General features: G+C 41.9%; 1 long non-coding RNA gene across 1 annotated transcript; it reads left to right on the top strand.

Moving 5' to 3' along the window:
* Window positions 1–2,624: 2,624 nt before the first annotated feature.
* On the top strand, window positions 2,625–17,105 carry LOC115467060. The gene is made up of 3 exons (XR_003941637.1): window positions 2,625–2,636; window positions 10,916–10,920; window positions 17,021–17,105. It is a non-coding gene; the product is annotated as an uncharacterized LOC115467060 (long non-coding RNA).
* Window positions 17,106–19,028: the final 1,923 nt, after the last annotated feature.

A 19,028-nucleotide genomic window follows, 5' to 3' on the forward strand; every position in this document is an offset into this window, starting at 1 on the left:
AGTGCAGTCAGAGCTTGTTTTTGACTCCTTGTGTTGGTGCTGACTGAAGGAGAGCTGATATGAGAGTCGGTGAGACCCATTGCCATCTCTGTGCACCCAGGGCTGTCTGTGTTTCATTCTTAGTGATTCTACTCCTGCTGCAATCTCTCTGGAACCCATCTCTCAACCCTCTGCGCTGCCTGTATGAACACCTCCCCTGTACCTTGTTCCCAGCCACTTGTGAGCCCCTTCAACATCTAACACTGACCCAGGCCCAAATGAATATCTTTCTGTTTCTGTCTGTCCTGCCGCAATACAGTCCCTAGCTCCACATGCTGTCTGTGTCTGTTCTTGCATGTTTCTGACTGGCTGTGAGTAGTGAGGTGGTGTCTGTCAGTGTCTTTGCTGCCGCACTATGTGTGAGTCTGGGTGTTGGTGATGGGAAGCATTCTGGATAGTGGTCATGGTGAGAGTTTGGGCCATAAGCTACCAGAAAGTTTGGGCTATGGAGGCCCTGCTCCACAAAGCACACCAGAAGGAGAGGAGGGCCAACAGGTCACATTCTTATCATATTATATAGAGTCTCAGGACACAGTTCCTTGACCTCACTGAGAAGCAGTGTATAGGGTGCATCTGCTTTGACAAGGCAGCCATTCTGCATCTTTGACAAAGGTTGGAGCTCCTCCTCTGCACCACCACTCAGAGGGGTAGCCCATGCCCATGCACCTCAAAGTCACCCCTGCACTTGCCTTTCTGGCAATTTCTAGACTGTCCTGGTAGCCACTGCAGGCCTAATCCAGTCAGCCATATCCCAGTGCATCACACAGTTCCTCTTGACCTTTCTTATATACACCACTGACAATATTGCATTCCCCCAGACCCAGCTGCAGAAACAACACAGGATGATCCAACTCTATAAGGTTGCCCACTTCCCCTCTGTACTCAATGTCATTGACTATACCCATGTGGCCCTCTGCCCCCCCCCCCAAAGTGAGAGAGAGCCCATCTACCACAAGAAAAAGGCCTTCCACTCCCTCAGTATGCAAGTAGTGCACAATGCACAGGGGGAGATCACTGACATCTTCCCATATTTCCCTGGATCCTGCCACATCTCACACATCCTGGCACATTTGGGGATACATGATTATTTTGAGAGTAGAGAGATCACTGGCAGCTAGCTCATAGGTAAGAAGCACATATACTAATACACAGACAGACACCACCAGATCCTCAGACATCAGTGTACCGGAGTCTAGCTCACAGCAGCAATGTGCAGGCCACTGGGACAGTAACCAACATCCCTGGTCACCTTCTCACCCCATGCCCATTCTTTTGCTCTCCCAATCTCACACAGGTGATCCAGACTCTAGAGAAGGTGGCTAATGACCCCTATCATCAGACCCAGTGGTGAGGCAGAGGAGAGCTACAAAAGGGCACACCATTAAACCAGGGCCATCATCAAATTCAGCTCTGGACAGCTCAAAACATAATTCATGTGCCTTGATAGATTTGGAGGGGAGCTGTTCTACACACTGATAAGGTATGCCAGATATTCATAGTCTGCTGTATCCTGCACAACCTTGCACTAAAGTAAGAGACTGGAGCCACAGGATAGCGACATAGAGGAGAAGGAACAGGCCCAGAGCATTCTTACACCAGCAAGACATTGCAGCAAGGAATGAACTCACAAACCTCTCATTTCCTTGAAGGTATATTTCCCATATCAGAACAAGTGAGGCATTTGTACAGTAGGTCATCAATATCACCCAAACAGTAACTATTCAACATCCCATCAATGAGAGTCTCCACCACCACTCATGCATGCCACTTATTGCCACTCCACTATAACTTTCTCCATCCTACTTCACCCTCATAAATGCTTCCATTCCTCCTCTCCCACCCTATACAACCACTACCTCCCTCTTCACCTTCCTGCTGCCCATTTACTTTTTCCTCCTCCCCTTCTGCTTCCCCTTCCCTTCTGAGATCTATCTTCCTCCTATTTAGACACACTCTTGCTGCCATGGGTTTCAAGACTCTAGGAGAAGCTGTCACTGCTGTCTGAGCTAGATGATGATTCATTAGCATCCATTCCAGCCTGCTGCAACAAGAAGACCAAGGGTGATTGTGGGGCATGACACTGTGCCAGTTGCTGCTGCATAGCAAGTAGTAGGTAATGCCTATCCCCTGGAACCTTTGGTATGGGCCCTGACAAGATGGCAGTCAAAGTTCTCCTGGTGACAGCTCTTGGAGCTTGCTGTTTCCCAGCCCCCATTGGTATGCCTGTCATTGAAGGCTCGCTGGTGAACAGAATGGGCTGGGTTGTTGGGATATCTCTCATAGGCCTGGGTCATATGATCTGTACTCTCATACGTTATTTCCATTCTGCAGGTCATTGTTCTGCAATAGGCTTTCCTGAATCAACGTTGAAGAGCCCGAGTTGTGTCATGGCCGCACACGCATAAATAGCAGACCACTTGCACTTACCTCGAAACAGTGGACAGAGTAAGAGTAAAAGTGAGAGTTCTAAATCAAATCTCTGGGTGGACTCCCTGCTCTCAGTCCCACATGACCGGACATGGCGAGTACCAGGGAAGCATCAACAACCACAAAGTGAGGAAGAGAGTGATAGCGCACTTATCACCAAGCACTGGAAAGTGAAAAACAGGACCCCTAGTGCGACCAAGCGAAATGACTGGTGAGTCATATTCTGCATGCTAACTAGGCACAGTGATTAAACTTATGTTGCATGCTAACATAAAGCTAAAGTTTTAGGTGTAATCTTGGAGTCATCTTTGAATATGGAATTACAGGTCAATAGTCTGATAAGAAAAGCTTATTTTAAACTGAAACAACTGTGATTGTTAAGTTCTTATTTTTTACAAGACCATTTCAGGGTTTTTGTACAACTTACCATTTTATCTCTGTTAGACTATGGTAACTCATGTGGGTTTGTCCTCTAGACAACTCTTAAGAATTCAAATGATTCAAAATTCTGCTGCCAGGCTAATATTTCAGAAATAGCAAATGGATCATATTACCCCATTATTGAAGACTTTGAATTGGCTACCAGTTCAAGCTCGAATTATGTTTAAGATCCTTTGTTTTGTTTTAAAGTCTTTGAATGGTATTGATCCTGTAGGTGGGCCTCAATCTTTTAGTTTGTTAAAATTTAGAGATAGATGTCAGAGTTGTAATTACTTAATGTAAGCATTCCCATCGATTAAAAATATACAGCTGAAAGTCATATTTTCCCATTCTTTCTTCTCAGTTGTTCATCATTGGACTGCTCTTCTTCTAGAGTTACTTTTTTTGTATAATTATTTCAAAAGGTTTTGAAAACATATTTGTTTTCTTAAGAAATGGAGTTGTGAATTATTTTTATTTGTATTTCACAGTTTTTCCTTGTTATTTCCTGAACAATTGTCAGTCTTGTTTTCTCTTAGTTGTTGTAACTTGCCTTGAATTTTGAATTAGAGAGTTGGCAAGTAATAACTTTCTCATAGCATAGCATCACAGAACATATTATGCCTGAGATATTGAAGCTATTAATACTCTGGTTTAGCCTAAATCCAGCAATAGGTGAAAATAGGGCCTTGTGCTAAGATAAGTACATAAGTGCATAAGTACATAAGTATTGCCATACTAGGAAAGACCAAAGGCCCAGCATCCTGTTTCCAACAGCGGCCAATCCAGATCACAAATACCTGGCAAGATCCCAAAAAAGTACAAAACATTTTATACTGCTTATCCCAGAAATAGTGGATTTCCCCAAGATGAAAGACCTGACTCCTCCATCCAGATCTGGAAAGGCAGAAGACCCCCAGATACATACATGCAACGAACCACTGGGGAGTTAACCCCCAAAATCTAATTGACTGCACCAATATAAACCCACCAATACAGGTCAACACAATGAGAAGGCCGAGTAGGATTCAAATATACACCAAACACAAACACTTTTAGACATACTTAAAACCGGTTATAATATCAGCTCAAAAGAAAGAGAATGTACACCTAGCACCTAACAAGTCTTCCAACTCCATTGTTTACTTCAATGCCAGGTCTGTTAGGAACAAATATGATATCATTAGAGATTTTATACAAGACAAAGACTTTGACCTAATTTGCATTGTAGATACATGGCTGATTAAGGAGGACACAATTATACAAAAATTGACTTGTCCCCATGACTACCTGATACACTCAATTTTCAGACCAGACAAAAAAGGAGGGGGAGTATCGGTCATATATCATGCAACCCTGTGAGTAGAACTGGCCAACTTAATAACACACAAATGCCTAGAGGGCATGTTCCTAAAAACTCAAACAATATCCCCAACAACTGTTCACGGAATGATGTTGCTCTACTGTCCTCCAGGACCATGGCAGGAAGTAATGGAGAACCTCAAAACATTTATTATTCAATGTTTACATCTAACCCAGAGACCATAAACATTGGAGAAAAATACACCTAGAAGACAAGGAATCCCATGAAGTTCAATCACTTCTAAGCTTTATGCAAGACCTTGACCTAAGACTAATCAGTGATGGACCTACACACTAACATGGTCACCATATTGATGCGATCTTTGTCCCTTCCCTTATATATATATATATATTTTGTTACATTTGTACCCCGCGCTTTCCCACTCATAGCAGGCTCAATGCGGCTTACATGGGGCAATGGAGGGTTAAGTGACTTGACCAGGGTCACAAGGAGCTGCCTGTGCCTGAAGTGGGAATTGAACTCAGTTCTTCAGTTCCCCAGGACCAGTGTCCACCACCCTAACCACTAGGCCACTCCTCCACTCCACACAACTCAGCACAGCAATCATGGCAATCATCCACACTCATTTGGTCTGACCACAAACTACAAGAATTTAACCTCCCCCTAATACGCTGTAGGCAAAGAATCAGAGAGGTAAGATAGATGCCATGCAACTGTGGGAAAATGAGTCTGAAAGACTAAACAAAGACCAGACTCCACAACCAAAGAACTATTGTGAATTGGAACCTGACTATCCAATCAACATTAGCACTGTGGAAAGAAAGAAAGGTCCCATGATCAACCACAAATCCATGGTACACCCAAGAATTAAAGGCATTGAAAAAATCCTGTAGGCAATTGGAACGATCCTGGATGAATACCCAAACACCACAGGAAAAAGACCTTTGTAGAACGCATATCAGAAAGTATAAAAACATGATTCAAATAGAGAAACAAAACTACGTCTCCCAAAGGATTATTAGCAGTGGTAACTCTTCCCAGGTGTTTTTTCAACTAGTGAATTCACTAACAAACCATACACAGCCTGAAGAAAATACAAATCTTTCTTCAGATGCCTTTGCTGATTACTTCCACATCAAAGTGGATAACATCTATACCACAGTTGGTGAATCAGCATAACTATTTTTATTTTCAAAAATATTATGAACAACATTGTGGGGTAGCTTTGGGGCAACAATGGTGCCCTCTATTTCCACACTACCAGTAGCTGAATTGGAAGAACAATTTATTTATCCATTTCATTGGTTTAAATTGTAACATGGAGGGGCATAATCGAACGTCGCCGGCGAAATAGACCGTAGAAGTCTGCCCAGCACTGGCTTTGCCTCCCAATTACTGCTGTTGCCACCCAATCTCTGCTAAGCTACTGTGGATCCATTCCTTCTCTTACCATTTTCATCTCCACCACCTCCCACAGGAGGTCATTCCAGGTATCTACTACCATCTCCATAAAAAATTCTTCCTGACATTATTCCTGAGTCTGCCCCCCCCCCCCTTCAACCTCAATTCATGTCCTCTAGTTCTACTGCCTTCCCGTTTCTGGAAAAGGTTTGTTTGCAGATTAATACCTTTTAAGTATTTGAATGTCTGTATCATATCACTCCTGTTTCTCCTTTCCTCCAGGGTATACATGTTCAGGTCAGTAGTCTCTCCTCGTACGTCTTGCAACACAAATCCCATACCACTTTTATAGTTTTTCTTTGCACCATTTCAAGTCTTTTTACATCCTTAGCAAGAAACAGCCTCCAAAAATGAACACAATACTCCAAGTGGGGCTTCACTAATGACTTGTAGAGGGCATCAACACTTTTCTTCTGCTGGTTATACCCCTCTCTATGCAGCCTAGTATCCTTCTATCCATGGCCACCACCTTGTTGCATTGTTTCTTTACCTTCAGATCCTTGGACACCATCACCTCAAGGTCCCTCTCCTGAGTTGAGCTTACCAATCTCTCCCCTCCTATCCAGTATCTCTCTTTTGGGTATCTGCACCCGAAGTGCATCACTCTGCACTTTTTGGCATTACATTTTAACTACAGTGGGGGAAATAAGTATTTGATCCCTTGCTGATTTTGTAAGTTTGCCCACTGACAAAGACATGAGCAGCCCATAATTGAAGGGTAGGTTATTGGTAACAGTGAGAGATAGCACATCACAAATTAAATCCGGAAAATCACATTGTGGAAAGTATATGAATTTATTTGCATTCTGCAGAGGGAAATAAGTATTTGATCCCCCACCAACCAGTAAGAGATCTGGCCCCTACAGACCAGGTAGATGCTCCAAATCAACTCGTTACCTGCATGACAGACAGCTGTCGGCAATGGTCACCTGTATGAAAGACACCTGTCCACAGACTCAGTGAATCAGTCAGACTCTAACCTCTACAAAATGGCCAAGAGCAAGGAGCTGTCTAAGGATGTCAGGGACAAGATCATACACCTGCACAAGGCTGGAATGGGCTACAAAACCATCAGTAAGACGCTGGGCGAGAAGGAGACAACTGTTGGTGCCATAGTAAGAAAATGGAAGAAGTACAAAATGACTGTCAATCGACAAAGATCTGGGGCTCCACGCAAAATCTCACCTCGTGGGGTATCCTTGATCATGAGGAAGGTTAGAAATCAGCCTACAACTACAAGGGGGGAACTTGTCAATGATCTCAAGGCAGCTGGGACCACTGTCACCACGAAAACCATTGGTAACACATTACGACATAACGGATTGCAATCCTGCAGTGCCCGCAAGGTCCCCCTGCTCCGGAAGGCACATGTGACGGCCCGTCTGAAGTTTGCCAGTGAACACCTGGATGATGCCGAGAGTGATTGGGAGAAGGTGCTGTGGTCAGATGAGACAAAAATTGAGCTCTTTGGCATGAACTCAACTCGCCGTGTTTGGAGGAAGAGAAATGCTGCCTATGACCCAAAGAACACCGTCCCCACTGTCAAGCATGGAGGTGGAAATGTTATGTTTTGGGGGTGTTTCTCTGCTAAGGGCACAGGACTACTTCACCGCATCAATGGGAGAATGGATGGGGCCATGTACCGTACAATTCTGAGTGACAACCTCCTTCCCTCCGCCAGGGCCTTAAAAATGGGTCGTGGCTGGGTCTTCCAGCACGACAATGACCCAAAACATACAGCCAAGGCAACAAAGGAGTGGCTCAGGAAGAAGCACATTAGGGTCATGGAGTGGCCTAGCCAGTCACCAGACCTTAATCCCATTGAAAACTTATGGAGGGAGCTGAAGCTGCGAGTTGCCAAGCGACAGCCCAGAACTCTTAATGATTTAGAGATGATCTGCAAAGAGGAGTGGACCAAAATTCCTCCTGACATGTGTGCAAACCTCATCATCAACTACAGAAGACGTCTGACCGCTGTGCTTGCCAACAAGGGTTTTGCCACCAAGTATTAGGTCTTGTTTGCCAGAGGGATTAAATACTTATTTCCCTCTGCAGAATGCAAATAAATTCATATACTTTCCACAATGTGATTTTCCGGATTTAATTTGTGATGTGCTATCTCTCACTGTTACCAATAACCTACCCTTCAATTATGGGCTGCTCATGTCTTTGTCAGTGGGCAAACTTACAAAATCAGCAAGGGATCAAATACTTATTTCCCCCACTGTATATCAAATATTTTTTATTTATTACAAATCATTAATCATGGATACATAAAACCATTCATTCATCTCCAGCCACAGGTTTTTCATTAATAGTGAATCAATGCTTTTTACAACAACTTAGTTAGCCCTCTAAACAGGCCAGACCACAACTTACTAAGGGCCCCTTAGTGTTCATTGAACTTTCCTTAATCAGCAACAAATATCAATTTACACTTACATTGCAGCTGAAGATTATTTCATGCTGTTATTTAAAGTTCAGTCATTCACACATCTATTGACACTGGATTTACAGTTTTTTGTGATGAAGCTTTGATTGGGGATACACAACAAGGCTGGCAGCTTGCTGAAGTGAATTGGAACTGTTTCACATTCTTCCCTGCAGTGAAAAAGAAAGAGATGTAAAGAATGAGCTGTGGCCCAACAGCCTGAGGACATGCAGAGGGGAAGTAAAGTGATATTTGTTGCAGATTAAGGAAAGTTCAGTGAGCACTAAGCAAGTTGTGGTCTGGCTTGTTTAGAGGGCTAACTAAGTTGTTGTAAAAAGCATTGATTCAATATTAATGAAAAACCTGTGTGTGGGTGGCTGGTGATGAATGACTGGTTTTATGTGTCCATGTTTAATGATTTGTAATAAATAAAAAATATTTGATATGATTATCTAGAGTTTAATCAATAGGCTTCAAATAAGTGACTCTAGTTTTAATTTAAATAACCCCAAATTTTTGATTAATTAAATTGTAATGAATTCCAGAGTTTAATTACACATTGAGTGAAGAAAAATTTCTCTAATTCGTTGTAATTTACTACTCTGCAGCTTCATTGCGTTCCCCCTAGTCCTAGTATTTTTGGAAAGAATAAACAAGTGATTCACGTCTACCCGTTCCACTCCACTCATTATTTTATAGATCTCTATCATATCTCCTCTCAGCCGTCTTTTCTCCAAGCGGAACAGCCCTAGCCGCTTTAGCCTTTCCTTATAGGGAAGTTGTCCCATTCCCTTATATCAATTTCATCACCCTTCTCTATACCTTTTCTAATTCCACTATATCTTTTTTGAGATGCTGTGACCAGAATTGAACACAATATTCGAGGTGCAGCCACACCATGGAGCGATACAAAAGGATTATAATGTCCTCATTTTTGTTTTCCATTCCTTTCCTAATAATACCTAACATTGAATTTGCTTTCTTAGCCGCCGCCGCACACTCAGGAGAGAGTTTCAACATATCATCAATGATGACACCTAAATCCCTTTCCTGGTCGGTGGCTCCTAACGTGGAACCTTGCATCATGTAGCTATAATTTGGGTTCCTCTTTCCCACATGCATCACTTTGCCCTTGCTCACATTAAACGTCACCTGCCATTTAGATGCCCAGTCTCTCAGGCTCGTAAGGTCCTCTTGTAATTTTTCACAATCCTCTTGCGATTTAAAAACTTTGAATAGCTTTGTGTCATCAGCAAATTTAATTACCTCACTCGTTACTCCCATCTCTAGTTCATTTATAAATATGTTAAAAAGCAGCGGTTCCAGCACAGACCCCTGTGGAACCCCACTATCTACCCTCTCCATTGAGAATACTGACCATTTAACCTTACTCTCTGTTTTCTATCTTTTAACCAGTTTTTAATCCATAATAGGACACTACTTCCTATCCAATTTCCTCTAGAGTCTTTCATGAGGTACTTTGCCAAAGGCAAAGTACACTTGAACTGTTTTCCTAAATTAATGCCTCTGATAATTTTTTTAGTTACATTTGTACCCCACGCTTTCCCACTCATGGCAGGCTCAATGTGGCTTACATATACAGGTACTTATTTGTACCTGGGGCAATGGAGGGTTAAGTGACTTGCCCAGAGTCACAAGGAGCTGTGCCTGAAGTGGGAATTGAACTCAGTTCCTCAAGACCAGAGTCTACCATCCTAATCACTAGGCCACTCCTCCACTCTGAGTCTCTTCTCAATAAGAATGTTTTGCTTTGCACCAATCTGTCATTGTTTGAGGGATTTTTCTTGGATTGTGCTACCTTCCTTGCCTCTGGTTTCATCTCAGCACTTCTTTTCTCAGCATTTAAATATGTGAAGTAATGGCGTAGATTTTTGGATGACATTTTCTTCATTTGGGAAGGGGATACCAAGATTTTACAGAAGTTTTTGGCTTGATTTCAGTTTACAGCTTTTTATAATAAGAACCGTATTAAGGTTTTCAATGTCTGTCTCTACAAAGCAGGTATGAAAATTTGTACCACTTTGTACCGTGAACTTGTGACCAAAAATACATTGTTGCATTTTTCTAGTTTTCATCTTTACTCTTTGTGGGCAAGTTTGCCAGTAAGTCAATTTATACATATTTGGACGATTTGTTCTACCGATGAGGACTTTGAGAATCATGTCCAAGCCTTATGGCAGTGTATTTTGGATCATGGATATCCATGTTCAGTAATCAAGAGGGCCTATTATCAGGCTAAGTTTGCTTCTAGAGATGTTTTGCTAAGCTATCAGAGTTCTCAGCATCTTGAGAAACTAGTAGCTGTGTTTCCGTATATGATGCACATTTCATTGGTCACAGCGTTATTGTATAAGTTTTGGCATATATTGTCGATTCATTCTTGCTTTATAGAAAAGTCTTTAATAGCATACCAGAGGGGCCAGACGTTGGGTGAAATCCTGACATAAAAATGTATTGATTATGGAGTCAACTTGTTGGACACGGTGGGTCGCACTACTTGTGGTAAATGCCAATGGTGTAATACTGCATTGGTGGGGCTTACGTATATGATCCTGAAAATTAATAGGTTATTAACAATGTGGGCTGACACTGTAAGTCTACCAACTTAGTTTACATGATAGTGTGCCCCTGTGATCTACTTTATGTTGGTAGAATGAAGCAACAGATTAAGGTATGATTGACTGAGCATAAATCTAGAATCTTGTGTAAGAATTTACAAGCCCCTCTGGTATCTCACTGGGTGGAGAAAAGACATGACTGGAGTGATATATGGTGGCACATTCTTGAAAAAGTGCAGGTGGGTTTTGAGGGGTGAGACATTGATAGGTTGTTGAATTATAAGGAACAGAAGTGGATTTTTTCATTGGGTACAGTCTCCCTGGGGGGGAGGGGGGGAGGTTGAATTTAGAATTGAATGTCTCTCATATGATCTGGACAATGATTAGAGTAGCTTACTTTTGATGTCGGGTGGGTTGGGCTTTTAAATGGATGTGATGGTGTTTAGTTGCCGTCTTGTAAATGAGATGTAACACTGAAGACTAGCAGCATTTTGGAACAGGTATGTTGAGATCTCTAAGTGTTTTTAGATTTGTAGTATTGTACATTGGGATTGTTGATATTATAATATAAGCATTGTGTTGCTTTTTCAGGTCCGTTGTCCTGATGCAGCTATGGTGAAATGTGGTCATGTTGACATAGGTCCTGAGTGCAAAATGAATTTGTGAAGCAATTGAGAAGTTTTGTACAAAGTTTTTCAATAAGTGATTCAGAGTGATGGGACTGTGTACCTGTGACATGCTGGGATTGAGTTTACATATATTGGAAGCCCCTGCCAGGTTAAAATTGAAACTTGTTTGATGCTTTAAATCCATACTGCTGGCAGTGCCCATGGAGAGGAAGAAACATTTTGTACCAGAGAGCATCAGCTCAGCAGACTGTCCCTGGGCCATGGAGAGGAAGAATAATCCTATCCCGGAGAACAGTATCCCAGTATAGCACCACTGGGTCTCTTTTCAACACTTTAGACTTTCAGGGATTTAGATCTGCATTGCACATATTCTCCAAGTGTTCCTATATCCTAGACCCCTACAAAACATAATTGTTTAAAGAAGCCCCTCAATCAATAATAGAACATGTCAAATGATGATACAGAACATCCTAAGTAAAGGAATCTTTCCTAGAGAGATGGGAGGCATTGTCCTATCCCTACTCCTATAGGGTAAATCTCTTGAACCACTTAATCTCTTGAACACTTCAAAATAATTATCACCCAGTGGCAAATATTCCCACATTGATGAAAATAATGGAGGCACTAGTGGCCACACAATTCCAGAACTTTCTAGGTCAGCACAGTCTTTTAGACTACTCGCAATCAAGCTTCCGCCTCTGCTACAGCACAGAAACAGTAATAGCCGGCCTCTTATCATAATCCCACCTATTGCTTGAGAAGAGCCAGCAAATCTATCATAGTACAGTTGAATCTATCGGCTGGGTTTGATCTGGTGAACCACACTTGATGTTAGTAGAAGGAGGAATCACAGACACAGGTCTTAGGTAGTACACATGGTTCCTGCGACACAATTCAGTCCAAGTAAAATGACATCATTCATTATCTTATCCTCGGACTATAAAGTGTGGAGTCCCACAAGGATCACCTTTGTCTCCAATTCTCTTTAACTTCTACTTAAAAGACATAGAAGAAGTGTTGGAGCCATTCAGGATCAAATATTTCTCCTATGTGGACAACATCATTCTTCTTCCCATGGATTGATCTACATTCTGTCTATGTGCTGATGAATGAGGTTTTCAACTCGCTGTTTAGATGGCTCTGGGAACAAAGTCTGAAGATAAACCCAGATAAAACCAGTATACTATGGTTAGGAAAGGAGATCCACGGACCACCAACCCTACTACCCAAGTTAGCAGGATCCATGATCGCCATAAAAAAAGGAAATAAAGCTATAAGAGGTCTACATAGATTCATAACTAACCATGTCTGTGCAAATAAATAATGTTGTATGCAAATGCTTCTATAAACTGAGGCTACTTTGCCATATCAAACATCTACTGAATACAAAACACTTCCAGATTATCATCTAAGCACTAGTTACAACGGTCCTAGACTACTGTAACTTAATGTATCTAGGCCTGCCAGATAAAATAATGAAGAAGTTACAGATTGTCCAAAATGCAGCAGCCAAACTAATAAGAGGAGGAAACTGGAGAGAACATACCATTCCATTCCTGTACAAATTGCACTGGCTTTCTTGCAAGGCAAGGGTTGGGTTTAAATTACTCACCATAATCTTCAAATGCCTTTACGAGATTGCCTCAAACTATTTGCAAAAACTCGTGCAAGTGTATCAGCCCAAAAGAATGCTCAGATCCTTAACTGACATCCGATTGGTTCCCCCAAATAAACAATTATGCTGCCTTAAAAGAACATCCAATACAACATTGATAGGCAAAGGAGCAGAACTGTGGAACTCATTACCACTAAAGATCAGATGAATACCAAACTATCTGAGCTTCCATAGAAAATTAAAAACATGGCTTTTTAGAAATACTATGGGCCACAAACAAAAGGGAAAGGGACTTGATATACCACCTTTCTGTGGATTTTTGTAATTACATTCAAAGCGGATTACATAGTATTTAGGTAATTATTTGTACCTGGGGCAATAGAAGGTTAAGTGACTTGCCCAGAGTCACAAAGAGCTGTGATGGGAATTGAACCCAGGTCCCTAGGATCAAAGCCTGCTGCACTAATAAGCTACTCCTCCACTCAAACTCAAGCTAGAAACCACACAAATCTCTAACATGCACTCAGTGACTCCAAAAGGGAGTTGATGGAAGGATACATACAAACTTGTCTAAGTAATGACATGGCTATCACATCAACTTGCATTTACTTTTCGACTACCTGTTCTGACAAGCACACACTTTGCTCTAATTATAACAATTTCTCTCCTTTGTTTTATGTAACAATATTTAAGTCTGTTTTAATGTAAAATGTTTTCCGGTTATTCGAGTTTCAGTGTAAAATATCTTTCTAACTGGATTTGTCCTTCACCTAGAACTTAAAGGTTAAGTGGACTATAAATGCCAAAATTGTTCGCATCACCTCACCATCACCTGGCTGAGCTGCATCTGTTCATCCACCTGTGACATATACTGCTCCATCATCACCTAAAGGATATATAGTCCCACAAATTTCCATTGAGCCTGCCATGAGTGGGAAAGCGTGAGGTACAAATGTAACAAAAATAAATAAAATATACGTGGATCTTCAGATGGTGAGCTCAGCAAAACTAATTATTTACTAACATAACACCCACTTCTTCAATGATTCATTTTCATTTACTTTTTGTATATAAATTGTTCACATTTTTAAATGTCCTTTCTAACTCATAAGTACATAAGTACATAATTATTGCCATACTGGGACAGACTACACATTCCTGTGGTTCTATGGTGTTTAATCGATGGATCCATCGATGAGAAAACAGCTAAAAAAGTTAAAAACAGTTGCAAAACAGAGAGAAAAGAACTCCTTCTGAAAAGACAAACACCCGCCTCTTATGTTTCCTATGATATTTAATTTGGCAGCATATGCTCTCAAAATGGCGCCTAGTATTCAATCCCTGTGGTTCTATGGTGGATCTATCAATTAAACACCATAGAACTACAGGGATTGAATACCAAGATACAGTGGACAGCATTTTTATAGATTGTCATTGTAAGAGTGGAGGTCTCCGGACGAAGCTACGGCGAACCTACCCAGGAGTTGCAGTGTTCACAGCATGTAGATACAAAAGAGCAGTTGACAATCACTTCGAGTTATGCTAAAAGCTAAGTAACATGTCACCATTTTTAGTTATTGAATGATAGAATTATTGTTCAACAACGGTGGAAAGGAGGTTTTTAGATCAGTGATGACTTGTTTGACCAACCACACATAGAGGAAATACCTGGGTTAAGGTCTAAATGAGGTCTTTTCCTCATATTTTTCATTTTTTCACTTTGAGATTTAATGAATACAGATAAGACAGAGCAAATTGCACTATAATACCATATAACAGTTATAGAAATCTTTCTACTGAACATATATATGGTAAAAAGATCAATTAAATAGTTGTTTGTCTCATTAATCCATGCTTTTGAATATGCTCTATAATTTTGTTCTTTATAATTGTCTCTACCATCTTGCCCATCTCTGACGTCAGACTCACCGGTCTGTAATTTCCTGGATTTCCTCTGGAACCTTTTTTAAAAATCAGCATTACATTGGCCACCCTCCAATCTTCCGGTACCACACTCGATTTTAAAGATAAATTAATATTAATAACAAAAGTTCCACAAGTCATTTTTCAATTCTATCATTACTCAGGGATGAATACCATCCGGTCCAGAAGATTTGCTACGCTTCAATTTCTCAAATTGTGCCATTATATCCTCCAGGTTTATAGGAGATTTCATTCAGTTTCTCTGACTCGTCAGCTTTGAATACCATTTGTGGCACCCGGTATCTCTCCCAAATCTTCCTCAGTGAAAACCGAAGCAAAGAATTCATTTAATCTCTCTACTATGGCTTTGTCTTCCCTAAGTGCCCCTTTTACCCATCGGTCATCTAGCGGTCCAACCAATTCTTTTGCCAACTTCTTGCTTTTAATATACCTAGAAAAAAAATTAAATAACAAACTTATCTTAATGGTAATTTCCTGAGTGTAGGCAACCTCCCAAAAGGAGGTAGGACTTGAATTTGTGGAGGACACAACCAGTCAAAAGACTGTGATCGCATTTTATTTCACATTTTGGTTATATCTATCCATATTGATCTTTGAACTTTTGCATTTACCATACATTTAATGCTTGGCCACCAAGTTACTTGTCTGGGCTGATAGCATGGGCCCTCCATGCTATTGGCTCTGGCGTGTAACATGGTGACAGTGTGTTACAATATAACATGAATTTACCCATGGTGCCACTAACAGTCCTCTTTGCACCCCTGAACACAACACCAACATCCTCATCGTCCACCCACCCCCTCAATGTCAACACTAAACCTTTCATCAGTAGCCTGACCCACCTGATCCCAACACCAACTCTGATGACACTAGCCTGACTAACTAGCAGGCTTATTTTCAAAAGAGAAGGGTGTCAATCTTTTGACACAAATCGGGAGATGGGCATTCTCCCAGGGTCACCCAAATTGGCATAATCGAAAGCCAATTTTGGGCGTCCCCCAACTGCTTTCTGTCGCGGGGATGACCAAAGTTCCCGGGGGCGTGTCAGAGGCATAGCAAAGCGGGACTTGGGCGTGCCTAACACATGGGCGTCCTCGACCCATAATGGAAAAAAGAAGGGCATCCCTGATGAGCACTTGGCCGACTTTACTTGGTCCCTTTTTCCTTATGACCAAGCCTCAAAAAGGTCATACTCTGGTTCCTTTGCAGCAGTATGCAGGTCCCTGGAGCAGTTTTAGTGGGTGCAGTGCACTTCAGGCAGGCAGACCCAGGCCCCCCCCCCCCACCTGTTACACTTGTGGTGGTAAATGTGAGCCCTTCAAAACCCACCACAAACCCACTGTATCCACATCTAGGTGCTATGGAAATGTTAAGGTTCTAAGGGCTATGGTAGTGGGGTACAGTTGTGGGTAGTGGGTTTTGGGGGGCTCAGCACACAAGGTAAGGGAGCTATGCACTTGGGAGCAATTTGTGAAGTCCATTGCAGTGCCCCCTAGGGTGCCCGGTTGATGTCCTGGCATGTCAGGGGGACCAGTGCACTATGAATGCTGGCTCCTCCCACGACCAAATGGCTTGGATTTTGTCGTTTCTGAGATGGGCATCCTCGGTTTCCATTATTGCCGAAAATCAGAAATGACCAAGTCTAAGGATGACCATCTCTAAGGTCGACCTAAATTTCAGGATTTGTCGAAATGAAAGATGGAAGCCCATCTTGTTTCGATAATACGGGTTTCCCCGCCCCTTCATGGGGCCGTCCTGCGAGGACGTCCCCAGGAAAACTTGGGCGTCCCTTTTGATTATGCCCCTCCACATCAACACCAGTTACCCTGACACCAGCCTGACCCCTCCCCCAATATAAGCATCAATTGTCTGACCCAAGCCCAACTCTCCAATGTCAACACTGAAGTCCACCAAACCAGCCCAAGCCCCCTGATGTCAATAATAATTTCCCCTACAGCAGCTCCGGGTGGGTAGAAAGGATGAACTTCCTGGAGCAGAACAGGAGGAGCCTGTTAGTGCCAGAGGCAGCAGCTCAATGAAGTGCATATCTGGAAGAGATGGACAGTCAGGGAGGTGTGGTCCTGAGTGGGTGCAGCAGCTGGGTAAGAGCCCGGTGGGACAGCTTGCTTCAGGAGGAGTGGGAAGCTACAGCCTTGGATTGTTCTGCCAGAAAGGATGGGTATTCGAGGACTGGTGGTACTGTAAATATGTAAATGCCCTAGGATTTATAAAGAGACTATTAATTTAGTAGTTAGTTTAGTAGTAGAGACTATTATAAAAGCCTCTTCCAGCAAAGTGAACTGTTTGTTAAAGAAAAGTATGACGTTTGGATATCTGCCTGTTGCAGTGTTCCATTAAAGTTGTGTGTTTGCATTGACCATAAAACCTGGAGTGGAGAGTTTCTTAGTGTGAGCGAGGTCGATTTACTCATAGACTGGTAAAGAAATAATAAAGAGTGTGGCTTAAAACCCTATGGCTTACAGGGATCAAGCCTGGCCCCAGCCTGTGCCCAGCTCAATAAATCAGAACTATTGTTTGTGGCCCTGGTTTTGGGCACCTGACCTAAGCCTGTGTTTACAAAGGCATGCTATAGGTGTGTTAGCATTTTTAACATGTGTTAAATGCTAACATGCCTATAGGAATGTATTGGCATGTTAGGGTTTAATGCGCCTTAACTTTATAGGCGAATTAAAAACGCTAATGTGCCTTAGCAAACATACCCACTAAAGAGCTAGCTGGTGCCCAGAACTTGTGTTGAGACCAGGGTTGCATTTCCAAAGTGATGTGCACTCTTTTCCGATAGCCCATGCATGCATACAGTTCGCACATGTGCAGTGGTGCAAACGTGCATTCTATTGGGAAAGAATGCTATTAGTGCCCCCTATTTGTCACAGGACCCATTGCATAAAAAAGGTTTAAACAGTTTAATTTTATTTGATTGAATCCCTAATTGGAAAAGGTGCAGCGAAGGGCGACTAAAATGATAGCGGGGATGGGATGACTTCCCTATGAAGAAAGGCTAAGGAGGCTAGGGCTTTTCAGCTTGGAGAAGAAACGGCTGAGGGGAGACATGATAGAGGTATATAAAATATTGAGTAGAGTGGAACAGGTGGATGTGAAGCATCTGTTAACACTTTCCAAAAATACTTGGACTAGGGGGCATGCGATGAAACTACAGTGTAGTAAATTTAAAACAAATCAGAGAAAATTTTTATTCACCCAACGCATAATTAAACTCTGGGATTCGTTGCCAGAGAACGTAGTGAAGGCGGTTAGCTTAGCAGAGTTTAAAAAGGGGTTAGACAGTTTCCTAAAGGACAAGTCCATAAACCACTACTAAATGGACTTGGGAAAAACCCACAATTCCAGGAATAACATGTATAGAATGTTTGTACGTTTGGGAAGCTTGCCAGGTGCCCTTGGCCTGGATTGTCCGCTGTCATGGATAGGATGCTGGGCTCGATGGACCTTTGGTTTTTTCCCAGTGTGGCATTACTTATGTACTTATGTACTAATCCAGTGGTTCGCAAACCTGGTCCTGGAGGCACCCCAGCCAGTCATGTGTTTTGGGATATCCACAATGAATATTCAAGAGAGAGATTTCCATGTGGTGGAGGCAGTAAATGCAAATATCTCTCATGAATGTTCATTGTGGATATCCTAAAACCTGACTGGCTGAGGTGCCTCCAGGACCAGGTATGGGAATCACTGACCTAATCCACATAAAGATAAATATTCTATAATTGAACATGGTTGAAAGGAATGAGCTTGTAGCATATTGTAGCTTATCTGTGGCTCATGGGTATTTTTAGCTAATACAGCATACAAGTTTCTTAAATAAATACATAAAATAAATATCTGTTGCTTTTATTTTCAGTTTGCAGCATATGTGAGCAGTTGTGTCTATATTCACTCTCTTCTCGGCACTTCCTGACAGCAATATGGCTTTGTAGAAAAAAAAGTTAATGGATCTTTTACTAGTTTATCAACAAGAGATTTACTTTCTTGTTATGTATAGGAACATAAGAATTGCCATACTACATAAAATCAAAGCATCAGCCCAGTGATCTGATTCTAATAATGGTCTATCCAGGTCACAAGTACCTGGCAAAATCCCCACTAGTAGCAAGATTTTATGCTTCCTATCCCCCAGTGACTT

Source organism: Microcaecilia unicolor, chromosome 3, assembly GCF_901765095.1.
Source record: "Microcaecilia unicolor chromosome 3, aMicUni1.1, whole genome shotgun sequence".
Classification (NCBI taxonomy): domain Eukaryota; kingdom Metazoa; phylum Chordata; class Amphibia; order Gymnophiona; family Siphonopidae; genus Microcaecilia; species Microcaecilia unicolor.